Genomic DNA, 25,934 nt, shown 5'->3' with positions numbered 1-25,934 from the left:
CTTTGGTTTTCGCTATTTTCGAGGGCATGTCCTGATATTTTATTGACTTTGAATTGTAGAGAATTTGTTGGATTACTATGGACTTGGATGTGTTGTTTATGATGGATTGGTTTAGACATTTCATGAGTTGTGTTAGTCCTATTCTTCATTATCATATTATATGTCGGAAGTCATACAACACTTATGGTTGTTGTACTGGTTAGGTTAGGTAAAGGGGTGATCTCTGGTCCATATGGGACTTGAGATACCCATCACATCCAGTCCATGGTTCGGGTTGTGACAAAGTTAGTATCAGTGCCTAGGTTCATGGTTAATTTGGTGTCCACAAAGTCGTGTCAAGTAGAGTCTATTTTATGGGTGTGTAGAGCTCCATACTTACAAGACAGAGGATACGAGATATTTAGGAATGTTTTCCATTATTGTTGTCTTACTTTGAGCTATAGAGACTAAGGTTTTGTATTTCTCTAATTCCCGTTTGCTCATTTTTTTTCAGATCATGCCTCCCAGATGATCTGAAGCTCATGGGGACTCCTCTATTCCACTTGGGGACACAGTTGATGGGACACACCCTATTTATGGGGTGCAGACCCGGTCTAGGAGTCCAGTTCCTTATTTCCCTCCTGGATTTCCACCGGTTCCCTCTAGCCTTCCTCGAGCTCTTCAGGCATATGTGACAAATGTTGAGTTTCATTAGTCTATTATATGTTGGCTCAGTTTCTTGCTTCTCAAACTGAGTATGTTGCTTCTGTTTCTCTATTCTCTGAGTCCACAAGGTTTGACCAATTCATGAGGTTGCACCCTCCGATGTTTACTAGTGCAAAGGTTGAGAAGGATCTTTCAAGTTATGCATGCTTCAGAGGTTGAAGATATAGAGTTTGCTGCCTATCAGTTGAAAGATGTGGCATACCAATGGTACGAAGAGTGGAACCGGTCAAGAGGTAAGGATGGTAGTTCTTCCTGTGGGATTATTTCTCTAGTGCTTTTCTGAACCACTTATTTCTTTAAGAGTTGAGAAAAGCAAAAGCTGAAGAATTCATTTACTTGAAGCAAGGTAGAATGTCAGTCAAAGAGTATGCATTGAAATTCCATCAGTTGTCCAGGTATTATCCTGAGTTGGACGCTAGTATGAGAGCTATAATGAGTAAGTTTTCTTCTAGGTTGTCTCGTGAGTTGATTCTGGTAAGTAAGGCTGCCTTGTTGAATAAGGATATGGATATTTCTTGACTTGTGGTGTATATGCAGCAGGTTGAGGAAGAAAAGAAGAAGAAGGCAAAGATTGGTAAGAGGCAGAGTAAGAATTTTAGGTTTTCTGATCATGGTAGAAGCCAATAGAAACGTGGTAAAGTTGGGGGAAGTGGCTTAAGAAGAAGTGGGGGATTTTTGGTTCTTTCTCTACGGCTAGTACTCCTTACCTGAAGCTGCCAAGTGACCATTTCTCTCATCATGGTGGAGGGTATAGGGCACAGGGTGGCCAATCTCTGACTGGTGGGGCTTATTCGCTCCATCGATCCTCCTTGTAGATTCTGTGGTCATGTTCTGATCCGAGGCTATCCCAAAGTCGGGAAAATAGTGCTTACAACCATAAGTGACCACAAGCAAACCCATGATCTGGTACCTGCTATGAGTACGGAGTAAAATAGTAATACAACACATGTGCGGAAGGTAAGTTGATAAGATACTATAAATCCAACTACTGAAAAACATGTCTGATATATCTGATAAAATACTGAAAACTAAACTATTTGTCTGAAACAACTAATAAAACTGAAAGAACTAACTGACTGTCCAACTGATTTTTTGAAACCCTCTAAACATCGTGAGAATATGATGGGACAAACCCCCAACTAACTCCGACTGACTGAACATAACAAAATACTAAAATAACTGAGAAAAAATATTTTGTCCCCAATGAATGAGGACTCACCACTACGGTTGTTGGGTAACACTGAGCTATGTAAAAGCAGTTGGGAAACTGAGCATCCGAACCTATGTTATAAGACAACATAGTGCAAAGATAAGTATGTGGTCCGTACTTTAAATGTACCGGTATGTGAGATAAGAGATGCCTGAACTACATGGGATAACAAAGCATAAATGTATAAGCATGTAATATTTGAGAATGTAAGACCAAGAACAAACATGTTACTGATATAATCTAAAATCAGAGAGACTGACATTTGTATAACTGAATAACTGATAATCTGTACACTTGGTCAGGCAAACCTGAGCTGAGATACAATGAAATACTAACTAAAACTGGGAGAGGTATCATGTAACCGACATGCCCTAATTTGAGTTAATTGGGGTCCAACCTGTAACACAGTTGAAAGGGTGTAGATACCGTGCCATGGGTACTAACAGTGGTTGTGTGGATCCACTAAACTGATGTCCCGAAAGACTAGAAGTCACCCTCTACTGGCAGGTGCTCTCATGAGATATGCATAAACCCTCAACTGGTAGGAAGATATCTCAAACTTATACTGGCTATGTAGTTCTGGAACTCAGGGACTGCTACTAAAGGTCACACCCTCTACTGGCAGGTGAACCCCCATCCCTGGGTTCGCTCACTACTAAATCCTACTCCTAACTGAACTAAGTTTAACTGTACATTATTTCTGATAGGGCTCATCATGATACTAAATGTATGAGTATAATGATAAGATTCATGGCTTAACTAAATTATTACTTAAAAATCTAAAATCATGTAAAACACATAGATATCGGGTGTTCATAACCCTCCGGGAATGAATGATCATAAAATATGATATCAAAGCTTAAAACTATAGTATGGAATCATGGTTCAAAGACCCAAAACATGAACATTTCACCAAAACAAGTGAGAAGCATGAACTTGAACATGGAAATGTCTCGCATATAAGAAAACAACATAATTACATGACTCAATTTGTAATTCAGGGATTTAACATGAAATCACTGGACTATGACATGGAAACTTGCAATTCAAAACATGAAATTGCGTAATTCATTTGGAAACACTTGTACACATGACTTTTAATTAATTTAGTATGAAATTCATGGATTAATCTCATAAAGTAGGATAAGATTTACATTTGTAAGTTAAAAGGAGGGTATTAGGCTCAATAGGTGAAAGGGACCCATTGATGAAAACCCACATACTTCAATAGATATTTTCTTAAAGATTTCTTGAGGGTTTCTTGAACTTGGAAGATTGAACTCTTGATTTCTTAAGAAAGGGGCTTGGATGTTGTCCTTAGGGAAGGAGGAGGAGTCAATCTAAGGAAGATCGTTACCTCAAGCTGAATCTGAGTTTGCGGGAAAAAAATGAGGGTACTTTGTTTGCATATCTGCTTCTGCTTCCCAAGTAGCTCCCTCAACAAACTGATTCCGCCATAAAAATTTAACAAAGCAAACTTCTTTATTCCTTAGGAACAACTGGAACTTCTTCGTAGGAAATACTATCCTAAACATCCATACTTTCAAAAGGAACAACAACAGCTGAATCACCGATTTATTTCTTTAACAAGGAAACATGAAACACTGGATGCATTGATGACAAATCTGCAGGCAACTCAAGCTCATAAGCTACCTTCCCAAAACAGTTCAATATTCTATATGGTCCAACATAGAGGGGACTGAGTTTCCCATTTTTTTTTCAAATCTCTTTACTTCATTCATAGGACACATCTTAAAATAAACCAAATCACCAACCTCAAAGATCCCTTCTCCTCACGTCTACATAAGACTTCTAACAGCTTTGGGCTATCTTCAGCCTTTCCCAAATCAACTGAACCTTCTGCATTGCCTTAAAAACTGAATTTGGCCCTATCAAAGCAACCTCACCTACCTAAATTAAATAAAAAAAAGAGATCTACACCTTCTTCCATAGATAGCCTCAAATAGAGCCATCTAAATACTTGAGTGCTAACTATTATTGTAAGCAAACTCAATCAAAGGTAATTGGTCATCCCAACAACGTTGAAAGTCAATAACACAGGCACTCAACATGTCCACTAAAGTCTGAATGGTCCATTCTGTCTGACCATCTGTCTGAGGATAAAAAACTATATTGAGAGGAACTTGGGTACCAAGACCCTTCTGAAAAGCTTTACAAAAGTTAGAGGTAAATTGAGTACCTCTATCTGAAATGATAGACAACGAAATCCCATGCAACTTAACCGACTCTCTAAGATAGAGTCTAGTATAGTACTCGACTGAATATGACACATAACTGGGAATAAATGAGTTGATTTGGTCATTCTATCTATAGCGACCCAAATTGAATCATGCTGACAAAGTGTCCAAGGCAACCCTGTCACAAAATACATGTTGACCACTTCCCACTTCCAACTGGGCATGCTAAACTCCTACAATATACCACTTGGCCCTTGGATCTCAACTTTGACCTACTGACAGTTCAAAGACTTAGCAACAAACTCTGCAATATCTTTCTTCATGCCACCCCACTAATAGATTTCACGCAAGTCACGGTACATCTTAGTGCTCCCTAGATGAATAAAATATCGTGCATCATGCGCTTCTACTAAAAGTCATTATCTCAAACCATCAACACACAAAATGCATAACCTGGCCTAACAACGGAGCACACTATCGCTCTTTTAGGAGAAAACCTCTACTTTTTTATCTCTAATTACCTCCTTCAACTTAACCAAACTAGAATATTTGTCTTGTTTTTCCTTTACCTTAGCAATAAAAGAAGATTCTGAACTATTCAAAACCCATGTACTACCTTTATCTAAATCAACAAACTGGACACCTAATCTAGTAAGTTGATAAACCTCGTAGACTAACTCCTTCTTATCATTCTCTACATGGGCAATACTACCTATAGACAACCTACTAAGGGCATATTCCATCACATTGGCCTTCCCCAAATGATATAACACACTCATATCATTATCTTTTAACAACTTAAGCCACCTTCTCTGACGATGATTTAGATCTTTCTATGTGAATACGTACTACAAACTCTTATGATCCATGAAAACATCAACATAAAGCTCCTAAAGATAATGCCTCCAAATCATTAAGTCAAAGACAACAACTGATAACTCAAGGTCATAGGTCAGATAATTCTTTTTATAGGGTTTAAGCTGTCTAGAGGCATAGGCTATGACCTTACCTCTCTACAACAACACACAACCAAAACCAACTCTGAAGTATCATAATAAACTACAAATCCATCTGAGCCATCTGGAAAAGGTAAGACTAGGTCAGAGGTGAGTCGACTCCTTGACTCTTTTAAACTCTTCTCGCATGAATTTAACTACTGAAATTTGACCTTATTCTGAGTCATTAGGTACATGGGGGAATCAATAAAATAGAATCATTCAACAAACCGCCTGTAATGGTTAGACAAACCTAATAAACTCATGATATCTGATGGAGAGATAGGCCTAGGCTACATTCTCACTTCTTTTGTCGTTTGAGGGTCAACTTGAATGCCCTCTCTAAAAAATATATGGCCAAGAAAAGCTACTAATCTTATCCAAAATACAAACTTATTGAGCTTTGTGAATAATTTATGATCTCTAAGGGTCTGCAACATAACCCTCAGATTATTTGCATAATCATTCTCACTACGGGAAAAGACAAGGATATCAAGTAATACCCCGTATTTTCATACTAGAATTCTAACAGTCATTCCTACGCGTCTAAGATCTAATCCAAGTGATTCCCACATGAATATAGATTTCATGATATTTATCCTACTATGTGAAGTGCTCTTGAGGTCAACAATGTTTATATAAATCATTTAGAGACAAGTTGAGCTAAGATCATTTGATTTGTCTAACATTTGATATTCAATTCTATAAGGAACTACTTCAAATTTGTATATCTCTTAATATACATGGAATTTTTCATCACAATGTCTATCAAATTGTAGATAATTGAATTATCTTTCCAACGATATCGATTTCGCAAAAATCCAATACCCGACCAAAAAGTTATGCCCATTTTTGTGAGAGGCAGTAAGGGTGTGCGATGGGCAATGCACCGCCCAATCAAATATGTGCAATTGGGAGTGCGAGGAATACTTAAATGTCTGTCATAAGGTGTGTGTCACACACCTTAAGGTACGCCATAGGTTGTGCGCCACATACCTCACTTCCAAGTGCCAAAAATACCCCTATATATGTCTATAACATGGGATTAAACTCCCATAACACCAAAATAAGTTTACTTCTCTCAAAATCACCAAGAAAATTCATTAGGGTTTCAACCTAAAAATTCAAATATCTCAAGACTCAACCATGAGTTTTCAATAATTCTTCGAGGTTCGGAATCCCCATTCCGAGGGCTACAAGAAGAACCTATTATTTTCACGAATAGAGTCCCAAGGTTAAGAGTTCATATAAAGCTTCAATTTCAAGGTATATGGGATTTTTCAACAAGAACATACTTTCATTCTTGTGCCTGAAGTTAATTTTCTTTACAAAGATATATGATTTGATATGCTTTACTACGAATTTGAATATATGAATTTATGACTTATGATATTTTCATGAGAATGTTGATATGGTTGCCTATAAAGCTGAAATTTTGATTTTTAAGTGATTATTTTTATGCTTATGACATAAAGTATGAAACTTTGAAAAGTTTTATTGTGATATTGATATATGGGTTTTGAAATCTATTTGAGATTACTATTTTGTGAAGTATGTGTTATAAATACCATGAGATTTGAATGATTTGAGATGATGAAGAATGATTTGACCTTGGTGGTCGCGGAAGAATTGCTTTTGAAACCAAGTGAGAAAAGAAATCCATCATTCTTGAATGATTATGAAAGGGGTAGCATATTGTCTCCCGTTGTGAATTATTAAACTATTTGTTGTGGATTTTCTTTTAAAAGATATGAGCTAAGTCCGGGAGTAGTCTTTAGCACTGAGCGGGCAGTATAGCGGTTTGGTACTTTCCTAGAACTACGTGCCCCCATAGGATGTGAGCCTGATGTTGATATAGTGATCACTAGTTTTGGATTAATGATTAAGGTCCTACTCTGATGGAAAGAATAGGACAGCTCTCCCCAACGTGGGTAATACGTTGGACTCCATATAGCTCATATGGTTTATGTCGGTTATGAGAAACTCCCAACGTGTGTGAATGTTTACCCTCCTATCTAAGATGAATGTATATATTTTGAAAGATTGGTTCTGAGAAAGTTATTGTTTCCAAAATATTGAGATATTATGTTCTAAAGAGAATTTTTTTGAAACTTGATTACTCTATATGTTTGAAACCAAGGAAGAAGTGAATTGAGAACTTATTATAATGACACACTTTTTTTACTTTACATGTATTATTCATCCATAATTTTGATGATTTAATTCGAGTTAAGTGAGTCATTTATATCAGCATGCATAATTTTATAAACTGAGATGATATTAAGATATTATTTTATATATGCATTACACCCCCATATGCTCGGTACGTTTCTATGGTACTGACCCACATATTCATATGTAGGCTATATTTTCTTGAAATATAGGGACAAGGTATAGTATGCACCTTTCGATCTAGTCAGTTCGTGGTATCCAGTCAGTAAGTGATGAGTCCTTTTGATTCAAGGGCTTGGGTCAGTTATGCAGAACTAATAGTGTTGTATTTTCTTTATTCAATCGTATTGAGTTGGGATAGTCGGGAGTCATGACCCGGCTACCTACAGTCAGTACTAGTAGATGCTTCATAGACAGTTAGTAGAAGTTGATGTATTCCATTTCAATTTTGGTTGTAAAGTAGAATTGTAATCTTGTAAATTCAGTTTTGCGTTTGATAAGATTCAGAAAAGAGTTATTTTTCCACAAATTTGTATAGATTTATACTTTTTATTCAGTTGCTTATGAGTTATGCTAGTAGAAGGGTTAGATTAGGGTCACTTGTGACCCTAAGCATCGTGTGACGTCTCGGGACTCGATTTTTGGGCGTTACAAACTTGGTATTAGAGCACAGAGTTCAAGTGTCCTGGGGTGTCTATGAATCCGTGTCTAGTAGAGTCTTGCAGAACAGTACGGAGATATCTGTACTTTTCTTTGAGAGGCTATAGGGCATTTAGGAAATGTTTCCCTTCTTTCAAGTCTAAGATCGTGCTATAAAAAGGTTCTCCAAGAAACTTAAATAAATTCTCATCTTACTCTATTCTGGCCAGCTGTGCCTCATTTTCAAGGTATCAGAAATAGTTAAGCTTAAGTCTCCATAGATAGTTGTGGGATTGTAAGAGAGCTAGAAAGTATTCCGTTAGTGCTTTTGAGTTCCTAAGATTGAATTTCTTTATCATGTTTGTAAAAATCGTGCACTAAATCCAAGTCAGATGTGTTTTCGGATTCCTCTCCAGAATCCGTAATGTAAATCTATACTTCCCTATCTATGTAGTATTCTTGAGATAGCACGATCAACAAGTTCCAGTTCCTCTCCAGATAATGCTCTTATATTTGCTAGCAAAAGTTTTAGAAGTTACACAAAGCAGCTTGAGAGGATCCTTCTAGTGTGTTTTAAGTCCCTTAAATTTAAAGTTATGCCCTCATTCTTACGAGTTATTCATTTAAGATAGAGTAAGGTGTATTCTTAGATCATTGAATATTGTGTGTCAAGTTTCTATCTCTAGTATTATGTAATTTTGTTATCATTGTGTTTGTGAAAAATCAAAGTCTAGTGAAGCCGTGTGGGGCCTATTTCGATTCACTAGCATAGTTGCTTTGTTATTCATCCAATTTTCTTGTTCAAAACACAAAACCAAAGTCTAGTGAAGCCGTGTGAGGCCTATTTCGATTCACTAGCAACTTGTTGTTTTTCTTGTGTTGATTGGAAGTTTGGGTTTAGAAGTGTAGTGACAAGAAAGGTGGTAAGGGCGATTTGTTGAATATGTATAGCTGAATTTTGTTGCTTATGCTTGAATTATTAATGAAGTGATATACCTTTGTTTGTTAGTTTAGTGAAGTTAGAGAAGGAGATTTTAGTTAAGGTGGATTGTTGTTTGCTTGAGGTAAGAAAAGAGTTATTGATGGAATTTGTTGTGCTAGGAAAGTGTAGGTTTTGATAGAAGTACTTAGTGGTTGAGTATTGTTAATTTAGGCTTTTCTAAGATTGCAAGAGGAAGTTTAGTTAAAATTTATAGAGCTATGGAAGTAATTTAGGTGTGAAGATAGGTAAATAGTAATAATGGAAAGAAGGAGGATGTGTTAAAAGATTATGAATAAGATAGGCCATATGATTATGATCGATTGTCATTGTGTACTAGTCTTTCTTAATCCTGTGTTCTATAGTTTTGAAGGGAGAATTGTGTGTGAGATTGGGTTGTAAATCATGTTTAGCTCTAGACATTAAGTTTGAATAGTTGATGGTTCGGTTGTTGATGCTAGTGATATGGAGGTGATCTAGTAGGCCTGAACAGTGTATGTAAGAGTGTAAGATCATATATTCGTAATTAAGTATGATGTAGAGGTGTTCCCGAGGTGATATGGGGCTATATTGTATGGTTAATAGTAACGTTGAGTTACTATATGGAGAAAGTCTAGTTAGATAATTTATGATGTTCTTGAAAGCTAAGTTAAGGAGTTATGATTGAAGATGTTGAGCCTTTTAAGTATGATTATTATTCTCATGGTTTGGGAAAAATATAAGTATATAAGTGTGATCTTGGTAGGCTATGATTATTTGATTAGAGATGTAGGTATGGGAGTGTAAGTCTTTGATGATGATTATTGAAGCTAGAAAGTTAAGGATGGTATATGGATGGGTTGTTCAAGAATGAAGTCAGTAAGTTCGAAATTAGTTTAATCTTGTGATTTTAGCATTTATGTATAGATATTAGAATGATGAAATTATTGCTTAATCTCGAGGATATGGAGTAGACCAACATGCTTAGAATACTGGCTTTGACCTAAGGGGGAGATGGTTAGTGAAGAACCAAACCTGATTGTGATACATGCCAATAATGAGTTATGACGAGATAGTGATCCCTTCTTACTCTATAGTATTCCTTGGATTTTAGTCATTATAACACCAAATCCATCACTTGCGTGATAAATCCATGCCACAAGCCTATGGTTATACCCATCATGCATGCTCAAGCCCATTCTCAGCTTCTAGGAAGCATGTAACAGCTTCACTCTGTGATATGAGTTATCTCTCATGAATCTATGATCTCCAGTCTTATATTGAATAGCTCATGATAAGTATGAACTCATGTTTCAGAGTATGACCAATTTTTAAACTCATGATACTAGTGAAGTACGTATTATATCATGCTTTTAGATCTCTTTTATGAATTCATGCCTTTGATATTTTATTCCTCAGGCCTAAGATAAGTGTTAATGTTATGTATTGTAGTTTCCATGCTTTAGGTTGTTATGTGTTAGCCCTTCGGTGACCTCTTCCTATGTTAAGATAGTGGCGATGATAGTGGATAAGCAATGGTTTAGATGTGAGAGAGTTGATGACTCTCATTAACAAAGATTATTTATGCTTTTCTATCTAATGCTAAAGTGTGAATTAAGATTAAGGCCAAGTCCTTGATACATGTTAAGGTTAGTTAGAGATCGCCTGTATGTTTTTAAGAATAGTGCAAGAAAATTGTTATTGTTAAAGGTTTAGAGATATGTGGAGTATTCCTTTAGGGGCATTTGCCTTAAAGTTATATGTGATTTTAATGATAGGCTTGAATGTCATGTTGAGTGTAAGAGGATGAATGCAATATGCGCTAGTGAATTCATATCAAGAGTTTTGAATTAGTCATTAATGTGGTAAGGCATGTTATGCTTAGGGTGTGAGCTCTAAGAAGATATAGAATATTGAATCGTCTAGTTTAGACTAGTATTGTGGAGTGGCATGTTGTATTTTATGATTTTTGAGTTAGTCTTGACCTTGGCTAGAGGACTTAGTTTACTTTAGACCTTGCAGAAAGATTTATCAGTGCCCATGTGAGAATTATAAGTTGAATCAAATGAGTATAGTATTTAAGGGGAATAGTATAGTTGAGAGAGTATTTGAGATGTGATACTAAGCTTGAAAGTAAGAAGTTGTGTTGCCTGCGGCCTAGCAATCCTATCCTAGTTTATGAGTTATATATTTTTATTCCATGCTATGGATTTATATCAATGTTGTGATTCCTTAGTCAGATGTTTTGTTTAGATCAAGCCCAAATTCGTTGCTCCGTAATGTTAATAGAATTTTGTAGAAAAATGCTGATAAAATATTCCATTTGAATATGGGCAGTCAGTATGATCTGGTCCATATAGCCTGCACTCTAGTTAACAAGCAAGCCGATAGCTCTTATAGAGTTCCAACTTCTCATCTAGTATTCCTATCTAAAGTTTTATGAGTATTGCTATTCTGTGAGAAAATTTCGTTCAATCCAAGCATCATGTTTTAGATTTGGCAAATTAATCATTACTCATTTCATAAGTGTTCAGCGCATAATCTCAATTTTCCAAGTGTTTTAGCCCAGATAGTGTAATACCCTTTGTATGATCTAAGTCTTGTTGTTTCATGATTCACACTTGGATAAGTTATCACTTCTCAGCTCGATATGTATTAATGGATCATGAACACTTCAAGTGAATCCTCGACTCTCAACATGTATCAGTTCCTTGAAGCAAGTAAAGTAGAGTCAGCTCAAAATTTAGTTTCATGATAGAAGTTTGAATGATTCAGCTCAGTTCATGCATCAGTTTCAGTTGGTGGATGAGAAGATCCATCTAACAACCCAAAAAGGCCCTTGTCTTGAATAAAGATTCCAAAGTAGAATTCCCAAAGAGCAAAATTGGAACCATCTAGTTTTGTGGAGAGCAAATCGTGCGATGAGGATTGTGAATCCATTGATCGATTGATTACAAAAGAGGGGAAAAACCCAAAGAGAACAAAAGGAATTCAAGTGAATTTAGATATGAACAATTTACTCATTTAATCCTTTCAAGTGTTAAAAAAACATTATGAATAATGATTGTTTTCATAAAGGTGCAAAATAGAATCTAAATTTGGTATCAAAAAATTGTTAATTTCTCAAAGTGAAAGTGTTAAAATATTATTTTATACAATTATAATAGATTATATAAAAATAAAAAATTGTGTGGAATAGAAAATAAGTCATAATTACAAGGCGTAGATAATATTTAAAATAATAACTATTTTGCAGCTTAAATTTAGAGTAAATAGCTAAATATATATTTCTGTTGTACTTGTATATTTATATATTTCGGGGCTCATATAGAGAAATCTCTAATTTGAAAGGGGGGGGGGGGGGGGGTCTCTAATTTTGCGACTCATATACAAATCTCTAAAATTTGTATTTGCATACAAAGTGAATTTTCGACTAATTCAAATCTCTAAAGTGAATTTGTATTTGAAAATACAATCTCTAATTTGTATATTTAGTTGCTAAAGTGTAGCTACGTCCTATAATTAAACTAACTTTAGCTATGTCGCCTCATTTATTGCCTAAAAACTATTTCTAAATTTTTCTTATATAAAACGTGAATTTTATGACGATTTCAAATTATATAATTTATTATCTAGCGCACACATTTTATTACGAGTTCTTTGAAGCATTCATATTAGTAATAACAACGAAAGGGATTGTGCTAGCACCGAAATACATCATTTAAGATCATTATAATGTTTATAAACCGCTTGTATACTAAAAATAAATCGTCAAAATTATTTCGTTCTTTTGTATTATTAAAAACCTGTAAAAAAAATTGTCACAACATGATTAATTTTGAGGAGGTTGAAACATACGCCACAAATTAAATGTATAGTAGAGGTTTTTTTAGAAACTCCACAATAAAATTACCACAGAAAAAACTATTTTGTGGAGGTTGTCACAAACACCATAAATTGAACGTGTAGTGGGGATCTCTTAGGATCCCTATAAATAAATCGCCACAATTTAACAGTTTTTATGTAATGATATTTGATGGTGCCAATTTTTCTATTTTTATATAAGCACTATTTTTAAAATGAGAAAAATAATGATAAAAGTGAGTTTGACCTGTCACGGTTAACAGGTCTTAGATTTCTTTAATTCAAATTATTACATGTTACTATAGGTTATCCTGACTACCACGTATTACTTCCTGATAGTTCAAAGAGTAAAAATGTTTAAGTCGATATCATAAAAATAGCTGCGGTAGAGCAGTATTAATTACTCTATTCGTTTTAATTTGTTTGTCTCATTTTTTGGTATAAAATTTAAAATAAGAAAAAAAATTAAATCTTTTATCCTAAACTAAAGATATGTAGAATGTATCAATACATCATTTAATCTTATGATTTTAACATGTTATATGGATAGTTAAACTTAAAAAGTTGACCAAAAAAAAAAAGAAACGTTTTTTTTTTAAAAAAAAAAGAAATAAGAAAAACAAATTAAAACAGAATAACTTTACCCCATAATTTCTTAAAATTGAGTGACCAATTTCCCTTTCATTTCTAGAAAAAAGAGACACTGAGATTGTATACTGCAAATTTCTTGGTTGCATAATTAACTAGAACAAAATGATGCATTTTAATTTAAGGTAGAAGCCGGCTTCGAAAAAGAAAAAAGAAACTAAAAAGTTGTTGACTATAGATTCCCGCGCCCCCACCCCCCCACCCCCCCGACTTGGATATATAGTTCAAACAAAACTTGTCCGTATCTGGTTTGTCATATATTTTGTGTCTAGTTTGCTGATGAGGCAAATTTTTTCTTAATCTTTATATAAGCACTATTTTAAAAATGAGATAAATTGGATGAAATTAGTCCACTATTTTAAAAATACTATTTACATATTCATAAACTATATATAAAAAGTACTACTCAAAGTTCATGTATTTAACTCTTAAAAAATAAATATGACAATCATTTTAAAAGAAAAATGTTGGTATTATAGGTTAATGTGGGTCTCGACCGAATTTGTTTTGTCAATTACTTAATTATAATGAATTTAAGTTTTGTGCATTATTCAATTTCCAAGCGATTGCCTTCGCATTATTCAATTTTCAAAGATCCAACTCTTTTGCATCTGCTGGTGGATGAGAAGATCCATCTAACAATCCAAAAAGGCCCTTGCCTTGAACAAAGATTCCAAGTAGAATTCCCAAAGAGCAAAATTAGAATCATCTAGTTTTGGGGAGAGCAAATCGTGCGATGAGGATTGTGAATCCATTGATCGATTGATTACAAAAGAGTGGAAAAACCAAAAGAGAACAAAAGGAATTCAAGAAGGTAGCAAAGTACCCGTGCAGAGAAAACAGAAAAAACGGAAAAAAAATTAGATGGTGGCTCTTGATACTATGACAAAGAAACGAAAAGAGAAACCAAGATTTTCTGAATAGTAACTTATATCATTCCATAGTACATAATGAAATACTTATAACTATACAACTATAGGTTAGAGTTCTATTCTAGGAAAAATATATATTGTTATAACTACACAATTAGCAATTACCTAACACTAGGAACTCAACTGGTTTGTTGTAGCATCATCTCCTGATTCCGCAGCTGAAATCCTCAAGACTCAAGATCATCTGCTCTCAGCCCGATTTGTGCCTAGAGTTGATACATATGAACTCTTTGTTATTGATCAACACTCAATTCTATGGTCAAGTCATTTGAGCAATCACTAGAAATTCTTGCGGACATTTTGTCGTACACATTTGTTCTCACCCAAAGTGATTAAGTCACAGACTGCTCTAAGGGAGAAAAAAATGTCTGAAATGATAGATTTTCTTGGGTCAAGGAAATGGAAAACCGTTAAGATTTCTGAAATTCTGTTCAGCACTGTTTTAAACACATGGGGGAACATATTTTTCTCAAAGGATTTATGTGATTTAGATTATGAAAGGCAAACCAGCGGAATCAAACATGTTATAAGGGAAATTCTTGAAGTGGGAGCTATGCCAAATATATCAGATTTTTATCCCGTATTTGATGCCTTAGATATACCGGGCTTAAGAAAGAAAATTGACGTATGTCAAAATCAATTGAGCAACATCAGGAGTGAAATGGTAAAGGAAAAAAGGCAGGCAATTAGTCATGGTAGCTCAACCAAAAATCAAGATCTTTTGGATTTCATGATTGATAGTGGATTCTCGGATTTACAAATCAATATCCTATTGATAGTAATTTCTTTTTCTCAAGATCTAATTCAAAACTTTGTAGAATATGAGAATTTGATGAAGCAAATGTGATCTTTTAATAAAACTTGATTAACACTGACATGACAAAATTTCATTCTTAACTTCAGGTCTTAATTGCTGCGGGTACAGACGGTATTACCTCAACAATTGAATGGGCAATGGCTGAATTGCTAAGGAATAAGAAAGTTATGCATAAACTTCAAGCTGAGCTTAGAAGTAACATCGGGGCCAATGATACTATCACAGAATCAAACATCAATAAACTTCCATATTTGGCTGCTTGTGTTAAGGAGACATTGCGAATGCATCCGCCTGGACCTTTCTTGATTCCTCATCGTGCTCTTGAGTGTTGAGACGTGTAAGATCGTGGATTACACCATCCCAAAGAACTCAAGGCTGTTTGTGAATGCTTGGGCAATAGGGTGTGTTTTATCCCTTTCGGATTTTATTTTAAAAGAGAAAATGGTTTTGACTACTATAAAATTATTTCAAAAGATTCGAGAAAATTTTAAAATAATTTAAAGAAAATTCACAGAGTCGTCACTTGATTTTAATAGAAAATATGAAGAAAACTTAAAAGAGTTTCAAAGGTTCAAAAACATAAATAAATCTTTAAAACTAGAGATAATGGGTAAAGATTCAATTAACGCCCTAAGAAGGTTTTTAAGGCACTTAGGAGCATCCGTTTAAAACGGTTCACCAAAAGATTATTTTTTAGACTAACTAAAATGAGGATGACCAACTTTATGAAAGGTTGATTTTTAAAATTAAAATTATTTATTTACACATTTAAAAATTGGCATTTGTTTATTCAAACAAGAAATAATCTACTTGAATTAGGAAAAGAAAAGGCTACAATATATCCTACTTAATAAATTTTTTGAGAGAAATGAGATAGAAAAAAAAAAAAACAAAAATCAAGGAGCATGGTAATTGAGAAATTTCTACTTTATTCGTAATCTATTTTTTTAGAGGAATTATGAAGTATTTATTTGGATTAAAAAGAAACTTATCTAAACTAGGTTGCATATTTGGATTTAAAGAGGAAATAAGTTTGATTTTTGTGGAAAAGAAAAAAAAATTACAAGAAAAACAATTTTATTTTTATTTCACTTTATTTATCTATTTTTTAATTAATTTATTTTTGAAGAAAAATCGCTATTCAAGTAGACTATTAATTACGTGGATAAAACAAAAGCCATTTTGTAAACGAAGTGTTTAATTTTAAAAGACTTGATTTTAAGAAGAAAGAATCGAAAGACCCTCTTTAATCTATTTAGGTGTGATAAATCAAGTGTGAAAAATAGCAACAACGTAGGGAAACACTAGGTTAATTAATTAAAGTTAGTACAAATAAATCAAGTATAAATAAGAGAATAATAGTTTAAGAGTTAGAATTAGGCCTTTTTGGGCCCATCAGTGGGCTGCCCAGCTTTGGGCTTCCCATTTTATGGACTTTAAGTCCATTTTCCTGTAATGTATATCAGTTGTATACTGACTGTATATCAGTTTCACTGATGCTGCGTTTTTGTATATCTGGTGTATACATGACCGTATTTCAGCCACATATCCATATACTTTGGTCTTCCACTTGTATTAATTTACAACTTTGGCTTCGTGGGCCTAATGAATAATTAAGTTAATCGATAAATAAATAAATAAGTGATTACAATAAGTAAAGTAAAAATTTAAAACTTTTAAAATTTTTGACATCTTCGTAAATAAGTTTTGATCCCCCTTTTCTTCTCCTCACGGTGACCTTCTTTTTCCAAAGATAGTTGACTCAAAAGGATAGGCCGCATTGGCACATCATGGAATGCGTAGGGGAAAAGAGTCCATGTAGGACTCGAGAGTATCCACATGCGAAAGAAAAGAAATAAAGCAATTAATATATGTAAAATATTGATACCTGTTATAAAGTAAGAAAGAACAAAGAAGAAGAGTAGAGAGAATAGAGAGAGTGATTCTTATTTCTTCTCTTGAGGGATGAGAGATCATAGGATTGTAAATACAATGAACAAAACCCCTCTATTTATAGGGAAAATTTACTCCTTGTCTGAGTAAAAGACAAATGCTTCAAATCCCAATAGATATCAAAGTAGATCTTGATAGATCTTGATAGACATTCACTATAATGTAAATACATTTATAACACTCCCCCTTGAATGTCTAATTAGTAGATAATGTGCCTCGTTAAAACCTTACTAGAAAAAACCCAGTAGGAAAAAAAATCTGGTGAAGGAAAAAGAGTACACATCTCTAATAATACGCATTTCGTCTTTCTCATTAAAAACCTTACAAGGGAAACCCAGTGGGACAAAACCTCGTAAGAAAAAAAGAGTACAGCATGTATTAACTCCCCTAATGAGAACATCCTTGACCTTTGCATCTCGATCTTATGCAGCATCTTCTTGAAAGTTGCAATTGGAGAAGATTTGATGAATAAATCAGTCACATTGTCAGTTGAACGAATTTGTTGCATGTTAATATCATCATTCTTTTGTAGCTTTGGCAAAATGTGCTTCGTTCTATCTCCATTTATGAATCCTCCCTTAAGATGTGTTATGTATGGTGAATTATCTCTGTATAAAATTGTGGGTAGATTGTCATATTTCATACCACATTTTTCTCGAATGAAATGTATCATGGACCTCAACCATACACATTCTCAGCTTGCTTCATGAATAGCTATTATCTTAGCATGATTCGATGAAGTGGCTACGATAGACTGCTTTGTATATATCCAAGATATGACAGTACCACCACATATGAACACATAGCCTATTTGAGATCGAGCTCTATGCGGGTCAGATAAGTACTCAGCATGACCAATAAGATCGGGACTGCAATCTTTAGAACAAAACAAGCTCATGTGTTTTATCCCATTTTGATGTCTCATAGTAGGAGCAGAAATATACCTTGCTACCAAATTAACTGAAAAGGCTATAGGCCTTGTAGTATTTGCAAGGTACACGAGTGCATCAATTGCACTAAGATGTGGTACTTCATAACCAATCCAATTTGATATATTTTGAATTTCAGCAAATAATTTATTGCTTTGAAAACTTTCCAAGAGTTCCAATGATGTTCAAGCAATAAGCTTATACAGTATAAGAATTAAAAATAAGTTTCCCAGAAACTTTTATATGCTTCAAGCAGTTTGAATCCTTAAAAGTTTTCACATAAGTTTTGTCAAGTGATAATATTCAATATTTCATGAGTGACATCTTCAAGTGTCTGGACTGTAAATCAAATAAGTTTTACGCTTACCAAAATGCATCCTTTCATGTCACTTGATAAATATTTCTACGTCAGCATGCTTAAATAAACGTAGAACTCAAATCCTCGTAATCGTTCACAATATTACGCCAATATTGTGTCAAAGATATTGATGATATATCATTTTGTATCGGTTCACAATGCGACATAACATTTTGAGATCTCATCACTTCATTATTTTCAGGTACATGAACCTCTCATAAGGTTTCATGAAGTGATATGTCACAGGCTCTTCAAGAGCTTATTGCCTTCTTATTATGATTATTTGCTCCTTATTTTTCAAGGACTATTTCATTTGGAACCGATCAGTCTACCACGCTTCATGCATGCATAGACTTTGTCTTTTAGAAAAACAAAATATGAGCACTTGCGCTTAATATGATATGCTTTCGACATTTGACTTGAATTATCTTTTGGATGAGGATCTGGCGATAATTCCTAACATATTTCATAGTTCTTATAATCTCCCCCTCATGTTAGGGAAACTAACATACATCCTCTATCTTCTTTGAGGAATCCATCTTTGTGCATCATAGTATATTCATTAATCGTATATTGCACATCAAAACTATTAGATAGAATAGTTGGTTCATGATCTTGAACCAATTGAGGGGGAAGGAATAATCATAATTTATTGGTCTAATGCATACAAGTGTTATTGTTTGCAATATATCATATTTCATACCAAGACATGAAGCTTTGTTCTCATTAGCGATGGTTTAGCTATTTATCGAAGGCATTTAATGTCAAACCATCATCATCAAGATAACTTTCTTAGTTGACCAATCTGAAAATTATGTTCTTAACTCAATTTTATTGAGCAAGCAACTTTATGAACGTCAAACTGCAGGTTGGCAATGAATGTACATGTGATCATCTTATTCATGCATCTTTTCAACATATCACATGATAGGTGAACGAGTCCTTATTCACCTTTTATAATTTTCAGATTTGAAGGGATCCAATCCCAATATTAGTTGGTCCAACCAACTTATCATGAGAACAAACGACATAAGCAATTCTTGAAGAATTTTCTAGTTCTTCAATACATGCACATCTTCGAGATGTCACAATCGTTCATATCAATTTATGAACTTTTATTCTAGTAAACTCCAAGTTTACCATGACATGTACTTTTTATTTAGTAAATTTCAAATTTACTATTACATGAATAAATTTCAGATTTACTACTTCAAAAGTAAATTTTAAAATTATTCAACCTCTTTCGAAGGTGAGTTGTGATACAATCACAATTAAGTGTACGTTTACATTAACAAGTTTCCCATTCCTCAGGAATGGAATATAATCGTGCCTTAAGCCTATCAAATTATGATAGCTTATAACCTCTTTCAAGAATTTGCTACTTCAGAAGCAAATTGAGGCATACATATGATGTAGAGAATTTTTCTCTAGTATATCTTATAATCATATAAGCGTGTAAAAATATTATCACTTTTGATGATCATTATCATATTGTCCCTCCGCGCATATATTCGTGCATTTAATCACTTGTCTTCTTTCAGACATATTATGCACTGCTACCAAATACACCTCAAGAATGAAGTAAGTTGTCATATTTTAGACTTATCATATATTGCTACCACACTCACTTTATGGAATGGAGCATATTCAATGGGTCGAATTTCATGACTTTTCATTAAATATTTATTATTTTACCTTAGCCATCATATTATCATCAATATGGTGTATTGAGATTCAAACTCAACATTTTATCCCTATAAAAGCGTCTTAGGCATGAAGCGATGGGATGCGAACCCAACATATTATTATCATTTTTGATAATATTATTTTTGAGAAATAAATTCAAAATATAAATGGTTCCAAACCAATTATTTTTCCTCAAATCCAACAATAATTATATCATTAATAGAAAAATATAAATAACATAAGGAATTACTAACCTTGACCTTTAGATTTATAATCTCACCTTGTTTGGCAGAGTCTCGTGCTGATAATGTGTTATAAAACGAGAAAGAATAAAGAAGAGTAGAGAGAATAGAAAAAGTGATTCTTATTTCTTCTCTTGAGGGATGAGAGATCATAAGATTGTAAATACAATGAACAAAACCCCTCTATTTATAGGAAAAATTTACTCCTAGTCTAAGTAAAAGACAAATGCTTCTAATCCTTATAGATATCAAAGTAGATCTTGATAGATCTTGATAGACATTCACTGTAATTTAAATACATTTATAACAATACCTAACATATAAATAATAACATAAGGTACTGACATTAAAAAAACAGCTAATATTAAAAGAAAAAAATTATTTCATTTTTACAAGAAATATTTTAAAACTTTAAAACAAACAACTCAAAATTTTATATTAATAAATAAAATTTTAACAACACATCCAAGTTAATCCATTGCTAACAAGTGACTAATATATTATTAGCTAAAATTAATCCTTACTTTTTATTAATAATAAATATATAAAGATAAAAGGTTACGTTAATTCAAACGCACCACTTTGAAAATAGCTACCAAGCCAAAACAAACAAGACAGGCCTAAATTATAAGAACAGTATTTCTATATGTATATATATATATATATATAAACCTCTTATTAAAATCTGGCTTTAGACCACTAATTTTATTAAGACATCCCTGATAAGTAGGCAAAAGGAGAAATCACACTTTTTCGACATATCATGATATGCACGATAATTAAAAAAAAAAAAAAAAAACAACCACAATACCATAAGAAAAAAATTATATCTTACAAGTGATTTTACTTGGCCCTATTAACAAAATTATATCTTACAAGTGATTTTTTATATCTTACAAGTGATTTTTCTTGGCCCAATTAACAAAATTATATCTTACAAGTGATTTTTCTTGGCCCATTAAGCATAAAAACATAATCTAAAATAGCATTTAGAAGAGAGCAAAACCAACCAAATCTAAAATAGCATTTAGAAGAGAGCAAAACCAACCAACAAACTGAGATGTTACTATACATTCAAACAGAGGGACGACAAATTTCATATATCATATCATCAAGATTAAATGCAGGATATTCATAGTAACTACTAGGAATAACGTTTAACTGTTATTAAACAAAACAAGGAGCTAAATCATCGACGGAGCATCAAACCAGTAAAAGAAAATACCATAACTAACACACTTCAGAGAGTGGTTGAAGACTTAACAAAAAGTTGAGAAAAAAAAGTAAAAACACATCCCGTAAATTTAGATATTTCTGATCTTGAATGGATTTTGGATTTGAAAAACACTCAATCTCAAACAAAAGTCAACAAGGATGGCTCCTAGGCCTACAAAATTCAGAGATAAGGATGTAAAGATAGAATTTTCCGTGATTCAAGGGATTTTTTATTGTATTTTGCGTTGAAATTGTCGGTATTATGCGTGCTTTTTGCTATTGAATTTTTCTTGTTTTGCAGTTGTTGCTGTTTTTTTTTCCCTTTTTGTTGTACGCTAGTTTTGTGTGTATGTTGAAGCTGAAAAGGGAAAATATAGTGGGCTAGATCAGGCTAAGAGAAGTTGTTGGGCTGTTTTGGGTTGGACCGATGGAATGGGTAATTGGTGAAAGGAATGGGCTAGTTAGGGGTGTTTCTGGAGAGTGGGCTGAAAAAGTTTTTGGTCTGCTTTGGGTCAATGTTGGGTTAATTGGGTAGATGAGGAATTTAGGGATCTAGGCAATAGGTATTTTTTAAGTATAAATAACATAAATACCAGCCTTTTAAAAGTAATTACACTTTCTCTCACTTTTTTAATTACTTTACTTTCTCTCCCTATTAATATACATGGCATAGCCGACATATACATAACATTCTGTGTATATGTAGGATTTTTGTAATATGTTTGGGGAGTTGAGATTTTTTGTAATATTAAAAACATAAGTTGTGTATTTGTATAGTTTTTAGATTTTTTTTTAATTTAGTCAATTTAATTTGAAACCTAGCCAAATTAAAAATTAATTTATCAATTGTATTACAATTGTAATCTGATTAATTTCAATTATGACCAAATTTAATTCATTGACTAAATTGAATCAAAATTCAAAGCAAAGTAACAACTAGTTTAATCCTGAGTTTCTTGACTTAATAAAATCAAATAAATATTTTTCAAAATAAATTATTTTGAAAAGTAAATTACATTTAAATCAAGATTTTAATCATTTAAAATTACTTAAAGATAAGCCTTGATTAAAATTTATTTTTCTTATTAAAATAAATATTAAGTAACAAAATCATAAAATTTCGTATAATTGAATACCTTGATATATAATCGCTGCTAAAAATGATAAATTTTTCCAAATAAATGCTTTTGATAATAAATTATATTAAAATCAAGATTTTAATTATTTGAATTTATTATTTATTTATTTTATCATTTTTTTAAACAAGCTTTGCTTAGGATCTGATATTTTGTAAAATAATTATTTACATAAAAAAATTATATAATCTCGTACAATGAAATACGGTAATATATAATCTTTGCTAAAAATGACAAAAATTACCAAGATAAACACTTTGAAAAGCCTTTTCAATTCGGATAAAATAAATGTTACAATTTATTTAAAATCGAAGAAATTCAGAAATAATTTAGTCGTGGAGGGCAAAAATTAGGTGTCAAAATGGAGTGACTCTAACACATGGGAAGATGCATTATCTTTCAAGCCCGAGCGATTTCCTGACTCCAATGTAGACTTCAGAGACCATGATTTTGAGTTCACGCCATTTGGTGCAGGGAGGCGAATATGCCCTGGCTTATTATTTGCTAGACAACAAACTCACTTGATTTTAGCTAGCTTGATCCATCACTTTGAGTGTCCTTGATCCATCACTTTGAGTGTTCACTTCCTAATGGCGAGGATCCAATGAAGTTAAATATGGAAGAGAAGTTTGGTGTTACTCCACAGAAAGAAAAACCTCTTTTGGTTGTTCCTATATAAGATGTTCCCCACATATTCCAAGGAACAATATATAAATATGTCCTTTATTTTGGTTTTAGCTACTATCTATGTCCTCTAACTTTGGGTATGCACAAGCAAACATTAAAACTTGTATAAAATTGAATAAGTAAATATATGTGTCCTAAATAATGTCCTTTGTGGCGTCTTACGTGAAATGTCACGTAAGATACATGTGTCTATTTATTCAACTTCATATAAATTTAAATGTCTATTTGTGTACATCCAAAATTCAAGGCCAAGTTAAAAGACTCATTTATTAGGCGTTTTTCCATGGAAAGTTTTTCATTTTTTTCATAAAATTATTTCACTTTAATGAAAAAAGTGAAAATAGTGGTGTTTGGCCATAAAAATTATTTCACTTTAGTGAAAACTATTTTTGAAAAAGTGAAAACTTGTTTGAAAATTAGTTGTTTTCACTTTTCTCACTCCTATTTGTCTTACAAAATCTGAAAAACAACTTTAAATTATATTTATGGTCAAACACAAAATAACTCTAAATTATATTTATGGTCAAACACAATACCAGACTCCAACTCTGAAAAATTATTATTTTCATGGCCAAACGAGGTCTTTTAATTTATGTATTATGCTACATATAAAATGTGCCTTCACTAGCCTTGGTGATTCCTTACCCTCTTTACTTTGTATATTAGTTTTCTAAAATTTCAAATAGGCAAAGTAGCTCGCTGGACCCTTGTACTATGTCCGGTTTGTAATGTAGATACTCCTACTTACATGTTTGTCATCTGGAACCTTGAACCCATTAAAAAATAATATTTTAAACACTTTTTATGACCTAGCATCCTATGTGGCTGGGACCACATAGGAGTGTATATTGCAGCCTCCAACCGCGTGTAAGCCATCAAAAATAGGGCCCTAACGGTCTTAAAAGGGCTTATAGATGCCCTTTTCATACCCCTTCTTCCTCATTTGCTTCCAACACATTGTTGGACAAATTTGAGTTTTTTTCTCCCTTATTCTCTATTTTTTCTCTCTCTAAGTTCTTGTTTCTTAATTTTTTTCCTGCTCTTTTCGTAATATTGAAAAGTCTATTTTTTCTGTAATTTTTTGCAATACAATGACGGTTTGGATTTGTTATTATGGTCTTTACTCTGAACTTAAGATGTCAAGAACACCAACTAACCCTTGAAGAATGTTTTGGGGTTATCAAAAATATAAAGCTAGTAATTGTTGTAGATTTTTTCGATGGACTGATGCAAATGAACAATATAAAGGCAGACATAGAAGGCAATGAAAACAAGAAAGGCAAGGAAGAAATGGAAGGCACGGAAGACATGAGAGATCAAACACTAGCATTGATATCACTGTTATCATTATTGTTGTCATCTGATTTTTATCTGTTGTATTTAAGATAACTTGATCTTTGTAGTTGCAATGTGCAATGAAAATAAAGTTTAAATTTAACGACAAACACCATTTTGCCAACATAAAAATCTATAATATATAATGTCTTAACAAGAGTTGACATAAAAAAATCTTGTCTTAACAACATCTTTAATGAGAAATACAGCAGAAGTCTTAAAACAATTGTCTTAACAACACTTGGGATCACTATAGAAAGATAATTATACTATTGTATGCCTTGAGTGCTTGTTGTGGACTGATTCTTACTGGCTTGAGTGCTTGATGTGGCTTGAGTGGTTGTAGATGATTTTGTCTTTGATCTTTTGTAACTCTATTCTTGTAGTTGTCTTTGAATTACTGCAGCTCCACCTTTTCACCTTAGTCTATTTGGTTTGAAACCCAAGTCAATATTGGTTGGAATTGAACTAATAAGTGTTGGACTATGTATGTAATACCCATGCTTTTTCTTAGCTCAAAAATCATCTCAAGGATGTTAGAACTTGCTTTGAAATAAGAGTTCATTCTTATACATATGGTATTTCCATAATTTTCACTTCCTATCATGTGGGAAATTGAATAAGCTTTCCATTGAGATATAATTCGCCTAAATTCGACAGCCGGGCGAAGAGTTAGAGCCCTTTTAGTGAGACAGTGTTTGACCTGAGCCTTCAGCGCATCGCGGAGATAGATCAAATGGCAATTGTCAATTTTCAGTATTGCTCTGCGATACTGGTTCGTCGCGCTACCATGAAATTTCTCATTTGTCAATTTTCAGTGACACGGCGCGATAACACCCATCGCGCCAAGGGCCAAATTTGGAAAATTTTACTGAAAATTAAATTACGTGTCCAGGGTTAAAAAGGTCAATTTGCGTCCCCTATATAAGCTTCCAATCATGGGATTTAGCCCTTATTCATCCAAAATATTGATTTTTTTCTCAAATACTCTCAAGAATTCAAGCTAGGGTTTTCATAGAAGGTCCAATTTCAAGAAGGTTTCACCATCAATCTTCACAAAATCACGAACTAAGGTATGCATAGATACTACTTCCCACAGTTTCATGCTACAAAAGCAGGACTGTTAGATACAGTCAATCAGTCTCAGTAATAGAACTCAGATAGTTCTTCAGATTTCAGGACTGTCAGACACAGTCAACTCAGTTACAGTACAAAACTCAGATAGTTCCATCAGATTCAGGACTGTCAGCTACAG

At 33.3% G+C, this 25,934-nt stretch overlaps 1 pseudogene; it reads left to right on the top strand.

Annotated features, from left to right (window-relative positions):
• The first annotated feature begins 844 nt into the window (after positions 1-844).
• LOC107865098 lies at positions 845-23,336 on the top strand (annotated as a pseudogene).
• Positions 23,337-25,934: the final 2,598 nt, after the last annotated feature.

Source organism: Capsicum annuum, chromosome 3 (genome assembly GCF_002878395.1).
Source record: "Capsicum annuum cultivar UCD-10X-F1 chromosome 3, UCD10Xv1.1, whole genome shotgun sequence".
NCBI lineage: Eukaryota > Viridiplantae > Streptophyta > Magnoliopsida > Solanales > Solanaceae > Capsicum > Capsicum annuum.
The sequence above is the reverse complement of the archived record's forward strand: the minus strand, read 5'-3'. Positions and strand labels throughout refer to the sequence as shown.